The 12,123-nt window shown below is 49.6% G+C and overlaps 1 protein-coding gene across 2 annotated transcripts in view; it reads right to left on the bottom strand.

Moving 5' to 3' along the window:
* Slc41a3 (solute carrier family 41 member 3) overlaps positions 1-12,123 on the bottom strand; it is a 52,134-nt gene that overhangs the window by 38,507 nt on the left and 1,504 nt on the right. Inside the window, exon 1 of one of the 2 annotated variants that reach the window (XM_004671682.2) lies at positions 8,016-8,107. The exons of the other annotated variant lie outside the window; for it this stretch is intronic. The gene's annotated coding sequence lies outside the window, so the exon portion shown is untranslated. Of the gene's footprint in view, positions 1-8,015; positions 8,108-12,123 lie in introns of those variants that run through there. 2 annotated transcript variants of the gene reach the window in all.

The raw sequence follows: 12,123 nt of genomic DNA, 5'->3' as shown, positions 1-12,123 counted from the left end.
AGAGACTGGGGGTCCAGCCCAGAGTAAAACATGTGCTTCGCATGTTCTAGGGCCCTAGGTTTAATCTCCAGCAGAAAGAGGAGGCAGGCAGAGAGACAGATGGAAAGATAAGATTAAGATTTCCCGACAAACACAGAGAGGCATCACTAACACAGCTGCCCTACAGGATTCACAAATCTGAGTTGCTCTGGCTGAAAGGAAGGGTCCCAGATGGCAGCTTGGGTTCAGATACAGAAATAAAGAACACCACTAAAGGTCATACATGGACAATTCTCTTTGAGACAGGGTCTCATGACATATGCCTAGCTGGCTTCAAGCTCACAATCCTCTCGCTTGTGCCTTCCACATGCTAGGGTTATAGACCTGCAACACCACATCTAGACATGTCTTTGCCAACCCTTCTGTGTCCAAGCAGCCAGACCGGCTCTTATCTCTCCTCCCAATGCAAACTGTTCTTGCTAAGGCCAGAGGTCACTCTCCTGACATGCGTGGCACTTCAAACAGTTTCCCCAGACCTCAGTGTCCCCCACTTCTCAGTTCAAGAGATCCTCCAGGGCTTGTCAATTCACCAGTATGTCCTTTCCACATCCTGGTCCCACACTCCTGCATCTGACCTCAGCCCCTGCATCTTCTGAAATTAAATGCACCCCAATTCAGATGTGTAAGGGACTCCTCATATGCTGCTGGCCTAGCAAGATATCAGTCTGACTCTTACAGCCCCTTCCTTCCTTCCTTAAAAGGCACCACTATCCTAGGGACCTTTACAGTTCTCTGTCACAACCCCAGGGTGGCATGGGAAGCCCTGAGCAGGAGGGAGGTGGGATGGTGTGTATGCTGTTTTCAAGGACTCAGGGACAGTGAGAGACCTCAGCCAACCCTCCCAGAGCCAGATTTGTCCCTACACCCAGAACACTGAAACATGATGAATTTCGTGGCTGTGAAATGCTTTGTTGGGCATGGAAAGAAAACTACTAAGTTCGGGCTCTGTGATTTCAAAACGGTCCATCCTGACCTTCCCTATGGGACAGAGCTGAAAATATGTAAGAGATATAAGCTTGGTTACCCATGATGCCAAGTGCTCTAAGGACAGTCCAGCACACATCATAACATGGTTAAAAACCAACATGAACCCTAACCTCAAAAAAAGGGTACATTTCCTAGCCCTGTCATGTTTCAAAACAGCTTTCCCTACAATTCTTAGGAAATAAAAGTTCCCACAACTAGAAGCAAGAAAATAAAATCAAGTTTTTTTTTTTTTTAAATTCTAGAATATTCTTCCATCAAGGATGTCAGGGGTGTGGCCAAGTGAAAGAAAAATTTGAAAGGACTATCATTGTCCAAGAGTAACATCAACATCAAATAACAAATACAGTGTAAATGTCACTATTTTTTTTTTTTTTGACAGTGTCTCATGTATCCTAGGCTGGCCTCGAACTCACTATGTATCTGAAAATGTCCTTGAATTCCTGATCTTCCTTCCTGAGTGCTGAGAGGTGCTACAGGCATGTGCCACCACACTTGCTTTATACAGTGCTGGGGATCAAATCCAGGGCTCTGTGCATGCTAGGCAAGCACTCTATCAACTTGAGTTACAATTTGAGCCCCAAATGTCACTATTTTCATTTTTAGTGGCACTGGGGATCAAGCCCAGGGTCTTGTACACTCTACCCAAGTGCTCTTCCATGGATCTATATTCCCAGGCCGTAACTGTCATTTTACAGTTAATTCTGCAAAATGCCGAGGGCTCATTAGCTATGAGAAGAGAAAAGCTGAGCTGGGGATGTGTCTCAGTGGTACCGCACTTGCCTAGCATGCATAAGATCCCCAGTTCTAACCCCAGTGCCACAAAAAATTAGGTTAAAAAAACAGAAAAGTGTTTAAATTAATAGAGGACATATGAAATAAAGAGTAGCATAATGAAAGAACATAAAATCAATTAATTAAAATCATAAAGGATGAAGCAATCTATTACAGAGACCTTCTCTTACTAATTTCAGTAAGTCCTACAAGACTGCGCGGCCAGGCCTTTTGTTAACTGTGCCATGGCTAAAACACTTCACAAGGTGACAAGTTCATGTCTACATGTGAGCAGGAGCAAGTAGACAAGGCCACATAGTACTGGCAAAGTGGGGACCGGGACAGGAAAGCTCAGTGGTGGAGCACATGGCCAGGTGAGGTAAACAATTGAGAGAGGGCCCCACAGTGTGTTCTAGGAGCCAGGCAACTGGAGAAGCCTGAGCCATGCATATAAGCGCATGAAGCTTAGATTGGGCACAGTGTGGTGGTATGCAGTTGAAGCACCCACTACTTGGGAGGCTGAGGATCACTCCTGCCCATAAGTTCAAGCTCACCTTGGGCAACACAGAACAGCTCTGTCTCAAAAAAAAAAAAAAAAAAAAAGGGCTGGAGAGATGGCATAGCAGATAAGCGCTTGCCTGTGAAGCCTAAGGACCCCGGTTCAAGGCTGGATTCCCCAGGACCCACGTTAGCCAGATGCACAAGGGGGCGCATGCGTCTGGAGTTCGTTTGCAGAGGCTGGAAACCCTGGCGCGCCCATTCTCTCTCTCACACTCTATCTGCCTCTTTCTCTCTCTGTCACTCTCAAATAAATAAATAAAAATCTTTAAAAAAAAAAAAACAAAAAACAAGACACTATACACCATCTCTGGATGACCCAGTAACTATACTGAGATTCAGGTGAGAGACAAATGAGCTCTCAATTTCTAAGAAACTAGGTCAGGACGAAGAGGTGGAGCCTCTGCCAGGCGAAGCCAGAGGAAAGCCTCACCCTCACAGCAACGCACTGCCAGGACCTAGTTCCCCACCCAGAATCAACCCATGGATAACCATGTGTCAACCACAGCTGCCCGAGATGAGACAGCAATTTCCTTTTAAATTTAGTGAGATTCCCTAAACCCTAGAAAAATGCAAAAGTAGCAATGGAATTATAGAAGTTCAGGAAAACAGCAGCAGGAATCTTAAACATAATGAACTCTCTTGTCTGAGGGGCATTGGGAAGCTCCAGGATGGCCTATGGATAGCAAAGCCCATAGAACCTCTGCACACCCTTCTGAGTACTTTCTGGGTCATTATACCTAATGCGAGGCCCATGCCATGTACACAGTCACCATGCTGTTCAGATTATGTGACAAGCACAAAGGTCTGTGTGTCCAATACAAACACAACTATTTTCTTTGAGCATTTTTGATCCAAGGTTGGTTTAATCTACAGATGAAGAGCCCACAAATGGAGGGGGGGGGGACCCACTGTACCTGCATTTCCTATCCATGATGTGTGAGTTTCCTAACCAGTTTAGTCTGAGTGAACCAGTTAAAGAGTACAATCACTGTAATCATGTGCATACTGAAAATATCGCAGGAGTTGGATGTACCCAATGTATGATTGTAATCAGATGTTCAAGAAGATAGCATGTGCGTTCAATTAATGCTTAAATGTATGAAGAAAAGAGAGTATCATTCATGGGGGAAAGACCTATAAATGTGTAGGAGCTATGGGAAACATGCAAGCTTCATTGCCTTTGTAAATAAATGGGGTGCACTGTGAGGGAAGTCCATTCCCAGATACTTTTTAAAGATTTTGCCTGTGCAATAAATACATTGCAATCTTGAGTCCCTGTCCTGAAAAGCTCTAGAAGGAGAAGGCTCTTCACGCAGACATACATCTCCAAGTCTCAAGGACAGAAAGAGAGTAGTGTCCCCCTTTTGCAGGCTCCATCTGCAGACTGGGCAGGGCTGGGCAGGGGCTGGATGAGCTGAGCAGCACAGAAAGACATTCAGAAAGCTTTCTGACCCTAAATCGGGCACTCAAATCCCTAAAGCCTACGGAAGGAAAAACAAAAACAAAAGATCAGGCATGTCAAATTCTAGTAGTACAAAACCTGAACAAAATTTTTAAAAAATTAAGTCTAGGAGGAAGTATTTAAAATATTTATTTTATTTATTTATTTAGAGAGAAAGAGGCAGAAAGAGAGAGAGAATAGGCGCACCAGGGCTTCTAGCCATCACATATGAACTCCAGACACAAGCACCACCACCATGTGTATCTGGCTTACGTGGGTACTGGGGAATTGAACCTGGGTCCTTTGGCTTTGCCAGCAAGCACCTTAAGAGCTAATCCATCTCTCCTGGCCAGGAAGAAGCATTTTGAACCAATAAAAGATGATGGTTGAGTGTGCCAAGAATAACAGAGAACTACAAATCAACTGGGGACAGAAAAATCAATGGGGGTACACTGACAGCCAAGTTATGGGAGCTGAGTGGGGAAAATTCAATCAGCTTAGCTGGGATTTAGCAGAGGTGAAGTGCCTCATCTCACCACCAGAGGGCCCCAAGGCAGGAGTAGAGATAAGGCCACACACCCATTAACTTGGCTGTGACCATTCAGGCCTCATTATCCTCACTCAACAGGCATGCATGTAGGTGCCCAGAGAGAGAGAGCTGGTCAAGGTATGCAAGAAAGTCGCCCAGGGCAGGCCAAGCCCAAAAGTCAGCCAGCATCAAACACTCATCCCCACCTGCTCTGTGCCCTACTTGGTGGGAAACACTAGTCAGTGAGCAGGAACTTCATGTCCTGGGAAGGTGGTCAAAAACACAACTCCATTGGTAATATCAGGGTGTTTCATGAGGAAAATGTTTTCAAATGCCACCTGTGTAACAAAAAATGAATAAAGGAGCCAGGTGTGGTGGCGCACGCCTTTAATCCCAGCATGCAGGAGGCAGAGGTAGGAGGACTGCCGTGAGTTCAAGGCCACCCTGAGACTACATAGTGAATTCCAGGTCAGCCTGGGCTACAGTGAGACTTTACCTCAAAAAGCAAAACAAAACAAACAAACAAACAAAAAGCACATACATTCATAAAAATGAGTAAAAATAAACAGTTGGACCTAGAAGGACAAAATGAAGGTGGCTCCTATGGGGAGTGGGTTGCAGATCTAGGAAAACCTCTGTCCTTTAGCCCAAGGGAGAAGTGAGGCCAGGCTGGGGGAGGACATTAACTCTAGAGTAAGACCATAGGGTGGAACCCAGGTTCAGTTAACCCCTAAGTATATCAGACAATGTTTAGTTGTCACCATAGAGAAGGGGTGCTTAAAAGGCCAGCCCCCCGCCCCACTCCCCACAACCTGGCCCAGTGACAAGTGTGGAGGCTGAGGAATGGCACTGCTGGAGAGTATGATTAAAGATTTGCCCTTGGGCTGGAGAGGTGGCTTAGAGGTTAAACGCTTGCCTGTAAGGCCTAAGGACCTCGGATCGAGGCTTGCTTCCCCAGAACCCACGTAAGCCAGATGCACAAGGGGGCGCATGCATCTGGAGTTTGTTTGCAGTGGCTGGAGGCCCTGGCATGCCCATTTTCTCTCTCTCTCTCTCTGCCTCTTTCTCTGTCGCTCTCAAATAAATAAAAATAAAATTTAAAAGTTCTTGTTCTACATTAAAAAAAAAAAAGATTTGCCCTTAATGTGAGCAGGCTTTGAGAGGGCCTGGGGCAGGGCTAACTGGCCAGAGCCCTTCACAATGTGCAGCCACTAATGCAGCTGCCTAAGGGACAGCCATACCATGGAAACATGCTGTTGCCATGCAGAGGCATTTCAGCATCCAGGAAGACTGACCTTCAGCATGGGCCTGTGGGCACCTCTTCAGTCATACAAACTAGAGCTCACCCAAAGCTGTAACAGGGACATTCTGACCCAGGTGGGCACAAGTTCTGAAACAAATTCTGATGGGCCTTGATTCAGCTGCCCACCACCTACCAGTAAAGAAGGATCACCTTTGGGCTTCATCTCCTTGACCTCACAGGTGACCTCCCTCCCATTGGAGTTCCTCCTCTCCCTACATGTGTGACCTTGCAAAAGTTAGGCTTTCTGTGTCTTCATTACTTCATTTTCCAGATGGAGAGATTACCTACTGCATAAGGTTGTGACAGTTAAATGGAGTGCAGTAGGCACCCTTATCCAGTTATATCTTCTGAGGTTTCAGTTACCTGCAACTATTTGTGGTCTAAAAATATCAAGAGGAAAATTCCAGAAATAAAGAATTCACACATTTTAAGCTGTGTTCCATTCCAAGAAGCATGGTGAATCCATTCTAATAAGGTTGATGAAATCTTTTATCATCTAGCTTTGCCCCACCCAGGATGCGAACCCTGTTTTTGTCCAGAGTATCCACACTGTATATGCTACCTGTTACTCACTTAAGAACCTTCTCAACAATGGTTAGGGTACCACAATGCTATTGTTCAAGCAATTCTTTTGGACAGGGGTGGGCGGGAGGGAGGAGGGGATCGAAGTAGGGTCTTGCTTTAGCTTAGGCTGACCTGGAATTCGTCTCAGGGTGGCCTTGAACGCACAGCAATCCTCCTACATCTTCCTCCCAAGTGCTGGGATTAAAGGTGTGTGTCACCACGCCCAGCAAGCAATTCTTATTTACTGAGGTCCCAAATCACAAGAGTAATGGTGCTTGCAATTATACTACAGTATATTGCAACAACTGTTCTATCATATCAGTTGTTAATCTCCTTCCTATTTAGTTTATAAATTACAAGCAAATGCCTTTAACCACTGAGCCATCTCTCCAGTCCTAGTTTATAAATTAAAATTTTACCATAGGTATAGGTAATAGTTAACCTTGATTGTCAACTTGATTGAACCTATAATTACCTAGGAGACAAATCTCCAGGCATGTCTGTTCAGGAGTTCCTACATTAGGTTAGCTGACATAGGAAGACCCACCCTAACTGTGAGATGGCACCATTCTATGGGTTGGATCCCAGGCTGAATAACAAGGAGAAATCAAATTGAATATGAGCATTCATTTCTCACTCTCTTTAAAAAAATATTTTATTTATTTGAGAGTATGGGCACAACAGGGCGCTCTTGCTACTGCAAGTGAGCTCCAGATACATGCACCAGTTTGTGCATCTGGCCCTACATGAATACTGGAGAACTGAACCGAAGGCTGGCAGGCTTTGAAAGGTGGCACCTTTATCCAGGGGGCCACCACTCCAGCCCCATTATCTCTCTTCTCCTCTTCCTCACCCCCACCTCTTCCTGCATCCTGAGAACTGAATGTGACCAGCCTGTCTCCTTTCCCACCATGATGAACTAACTATATCTCCTTCAAATTGTAAGTCAAAACAAACCTCCCTTAAACTGCTTCTTGTCAGATATTTGGTCACAGCAATGACAAAAGTAACTAATATGGTATGTTTACATAGGGAAAAACACACAATATGTAAGGCCTGGTACTATTCCTAAATCCAGGCATCCTTTTGGGTGCTTGGAGCATGTACCCCTCAGATAAGGGAAAACTACTGTGTTCTCCTTACAGGTCACCTGATCTGTCCCTCCTCCCCTATTCTGACCCCCTCCAGGCTCTACAGTGTTACATTCGGTCCTTAAACCCTTAAACTACAGCAGCACCAGGCCTGATACAGACAGGCAGGAGCCGCATCCAAAGGTGTGAGGAGGGGCCTGCAGAATCTGCATTTCTAAATGATCTCCTCAGGGGAAGTAGTTTGAGAGTACTAAAAATAAAAATTACAAACGTCTAAAAGCGTAGGATGTTAAAGAGATTTATTCCACAGACTGTGGATGGAGATGTGCGTGGAGCTCTGCAAGACGCAGGAGGTTTTCACTGAGCGGCAGGACAGCGCGGCCAGCCTGCGCTAGGGATGGGCAGCGAGCGCTCTCCAGGAGCCAGGGCGGCTGGGGAGGTCAGCGTCCGGGAAGGGAGGGAGGGAGAGGAGCCAATTAGTTCTGACTCTGGGGTGACAGGACCCTGCCTCAGCACCGAACCCCGGCCGGTGTCTTCCCGGGTCACCCGATGGGTGTCTCCTCACCTGCCCTTAGGTGCGCCCGGATCCAGGACCCCACTCGCCCAACCGCCTCACCCCTCCAGCCTGCGCCCCCCGCTGGATCTCCGCTCCCAGGCCCCTCAGGTACTCTCTCCATCGGTCTGTCTGTCTCCACCCCGGGTCGTAGTCCTGCTCAGGCCCGCACTTACCCGTCCTCCCGGTGGGCGGCGGCGAAAGCGAGGCTGCGGAGCGCGCGGGGCCGCGAGAGACTCTGCGGCGGGAGAAAACGGGAAGAGCCTCCGCCCACAGCCGGCCCCGCCCTTCCTAGCCCCGCCCCTCAGCCTGGACCACGGGCGTGGGCGTGGCCACGGGGAGGACCCGGACGGCTACGGGGTGGACAGAGGGCGGCCGAAGGGACCAGGGGCAGGGTAACGAGGGGCGGGGCTGAGGTTGGAGAGAGGGGACCGCGGGGCGGGGTGACCGAGGGGCGGGGCTGAGGTTGGAGAGAAGGGACCGCGGGGCGGGGTGATCGAGGGGCGGGGCCGAGGTTGGAGAGAGGGGACCGCGGGGCGGGGTGATCGAGGGGCGGGGCTGAGGTTGGAGAGAAGGGACCGCGGGGCGGGGTGATCGAGGGGCGGGGCTGAGGTTGGAGAGAGGGGACCGCGGGGCGGGGTGATCGAGGGGCGGGGCTGAGGTTGGAGAGAGGGGACCGCGGGGCGGGGTGACCGAGGGGCGGGGCTGAGGTTGGAGAGAGGGGACCGCGGGGCGGGGTGATCGAGGGGCGGGGCTGAGGTTGGAGAGAGGGGACCGCGGGGCGGGGTGATCGAGGGGCGGGGCTGAGGTTGGAGAGAGGGACCGCGGGGCGGGGTGACCGAGGGGCGGGGCTGAGGTTGGAGAGAGGGGACCGCGGGGCGGGGTGATCGAGGGGCGGGGCTGAGGTTGGAGAGAAGGGACCGCGGGGCGGGGTGATCGAGGGGCGGGGCTGAGGTTGGAGAGAGGGGACCGCGGGGCGGGGTGACCGAGGGGCGGGGCTGAGGTTGGAGAGAGGGGACCGCGGGGCGGGGTGATCGAGGGGCGGGGCTGAGGTTGGAGAGAAGGGACCGCGGGGCGGGGTGACCGAGGGGCGGGGCTGAGGTTGGAGAGAAGGGACCGCGGGGCGGGGTGACGAGGGGCGGGGCTGAGGTTGGAGAGAGAGGACCGCGGGGCGGGGTGACCGAGGGGCGGGGCTGAGGTTGGAGAGAGAGGACCGCGGGGCGGGGCGATCGAGGGGCGGGGCTGAGGTTGGAGAGAGAGGACCGCGGGGCGGGGCGATCGAGGGGCGGGGCCGAGGTTAGAATGAGGGTATGTGGCTGAGGCAGTGAGAGGGGACCAATGGGCGGGACAGGGCCCTGGTCATGGTGGAGGCGGCACCTCGAGCTGTGAGTGGACGTGGACTGGGATGAGTGAGGGCGGCCCCATGGGACAGGATAGGGGCGTGGCCACAGAGGTCGGGCAGGGACCCCAGAAGAGAGGTCTCCACACAGTGCGAGAACCAGCTTCCTTCGTGACCCACATCTCCCGCTTCATTTGTTTTAAATCTGGCATTCCTTTAAAGCATTCGAGCAGACGTTCACCTTTAAACACTTGGCTGTTTAATCAATAAGGCTGTTCTTTAAATATGGCTGGGATACTCTTACTACGAACAAAAATGACAATTCACAGCCCTCTTCTTTTCCCTGGTTGGCTCTGACTTGTAGGAGGGATGCGAGCTGTGAAGGTGCGGAGTCTCCACAGCCTTGACCTGCAGGGTGCTGTTGTGGCCTGCCCAGGCTGATACAGCCTAAGGAGAGACCCAAGCAGGACAGGCAAGCCCAGGGCACCCATAAACTGGCCTGTGCCACTTTCTCCCTTTCACTTGAAGTTGTGAGGATCAGAGCACTGGTTCAGGAATAGAGTCATGGCTGGATTCTAAACAGCCAGTATCTGCAAATAAAAAACAAAAACCTGCCTTGCCAGAACTTTTCAATTTGGATCTCTAGAACTCACGCAAAGTGGGACAAAGTGGCACCTACTCCCAATGTGCCCATGGCAGTGGGGGGCAGAGTCAGGAGAAGTCTGACAATTACAGACCTACTAGTCTGGCATTCAAGTGGCAAAAACACAAGAGACCCTGTCTCAAACAAGGTGCAAAATGAGGACCGACACCCTGAGGTTGTCCCCTGACCCTACATGTGCACAGTGGCATATTTGTGCCCATATCAGAGCACTTACCTGGCCTGGCATGCTCGAGGTACTGGATCCCACCCTCAGCAATACAAAAATAAAAAATGAATGATAAACTGGGCGTGGTGGTGCACGCCTTTAATCCCAGCACTTGGGAGGCAGGGGCTGGAGGATGGCCCCGAGTTTTGAGGCCACCCTGAGACTACATAGTGAATTCCAGGTCAGCCTGAGTTAGAGTGAGACCCTACCTCAAAAAACAAAAACAACAAAAAGGAAAGAAAAATAAAAGGAAATGATAAAATTCCATCTGAGGTTAAGGGTCTTATGGACTGAGTCATCCACAGTGTCCATTTATATGTTGAATTCTCAACCCTAAAAGTGATTGCATTTGGAGAAAGGGTTTGTATAAGGAAGCAATAATAAGTGAGGTCACAAGGGTCCTACTGGGAAGAGGAAGGGACCCCAGACAACTCCTTTTCATGTATGCATGGAGAAAAGACACACATGAAGACAGTTGTCTGCAAGGTAGGAAGAGGCCTCACCAGAAACAACCACCCTGGCACCTTGATTTTGGACTCCAGCTTTCTGTTACTGTAGCAAAATAGCTAACACAATCAAGGTATAAAGAGAAAAAGGTTATTTTTGCCTCAAGTTCTGAAGGCTTCAGTTCATCACTGGATGAGGCTATACATCAGGGCAGAAGTGTTAATGGAGCAAGTTATTCCCCTCATGGTCAGGCAGCAAAAGAAGGGTCCCACTATCCCCTTTGAAGGCATGGCCATAATAAGCAGAGGCCTTCCCTTAAGGCCCTATGTCTTAAAGATGCTACTACCTCCTAGTAGCCCCAAGCTGGGGACAAAGATTTTTAACACATGGGTCTTGGGGGTACATTCCAGGTCTAAGTGTTGGAGACTTCAGTGTCCGGGAAGGAGAAAACATGTGTCATCTTGGTTGAGCCACTCAGTCTATGGCATTAGGAAAGCTCGGGGGATTAAGACTTTCTCAGCAATCTGACCTCAAGAAAGTCATGAGACATCTGTCTCCTCACCTGCAGAGGGGATAAGTGGTGCCCATCTCCTGGCGTTGAGGACTGAACAGAGCTTCTCTGTGGTTGCGCTGTCTGTGGGCAACAGCGATCCAAACAGCAGCCCATTTTCCAAGTGGAAAATTTTAGAAATAAACAAGTTTAAAACAAGATTTTTTCATTATAGCATATTATTATAACTTGCTTTAGTGCTAATCATTGTTAATCTTTTATCATTCTTAGTTTGCAAATTAAAGCTTTATCAGAATTGTGTATGTACAGGAAAAAAAATACCATATTGTTTAAGGTTTGCTACTGTCTGCTGTTGCACGTACAGGACTGCCGTCTTAGGTTGGAGAGTCAGTCTATCCATTCATCTCTGGGTTCCCAGCTCCCTCCAGACCTCAGGTGAGGTTGCTGCTGCTCAGGGACTCCCTCCATACCATACAGTCTTTGTGGGCAGCTGCAGCTGGAGTCAGGCAGGAGTGCCCTGGGCCTGGACAGCCACAGCTGTTAGCGAGGTGCCAGGAGGACCCTCTGTAGCACTTTCGGACACTAGCCGATGACACAGATGAAGGAACAGGTGCAATGGCAGAGAGGGAAAATAGTTTTCAGTTGCCAACTCTGTACGCTGCGCTCTTTGCCAACCCCACGCCTTCCTGCAGCTCGAATGGTGCATAGCTGATGCCCTTTCATGGGTGGCAAGAAGTGCATACCTGCCCAAGGCCACGCAGCCTTGCATGACAGGGGAGGGATTCAAAGTCTGGCCTGAGCCTAAAATCATGGCTTCTTGTGAAAGGAGGCTCTCTTCCAAACAAGCAAGTGGGTGAATGAAAGAAGAATGAGGGCTGGTGAGATGGCTTAGTGGTTAAGCGCTTGCCTGTGAAGCCTAAGGACACTGGTTCATGGCTCGATTCCCCAGGACCCACGTTAGCCAGATGCATAAGGGGGCGCACGCATCTGGAGTTCGTTTGCAGTGGCTGGAAGCCCTGGCATGCCCATTCTCTCTCTCTCTCTCTCTTTCTCTCTCTGTCTGTTGCTGTCAAATAAATAAATAAAAATAAACAACAACAACAAAAAAGAAAACCCTC

This window comes from Jaculus jaculus, chromosome 6 (assembly GCF_020740685.1).
Source record: "Jaculus jaculus isolate mJacJac1 chromosome 6, mJacJac1.mat.Y.cur, whole genome shotgun sequence".
NCBI lineage: Eukaryota > Metazoa > Chordata > Mammalia > Rodentia > Dipodidae > Jaculus > Jaculus jaculus.
Note: the sequence above shows the minus strand (reverse complement) of the source record. Positions and strands in the feature narration are given on the sequence as shown.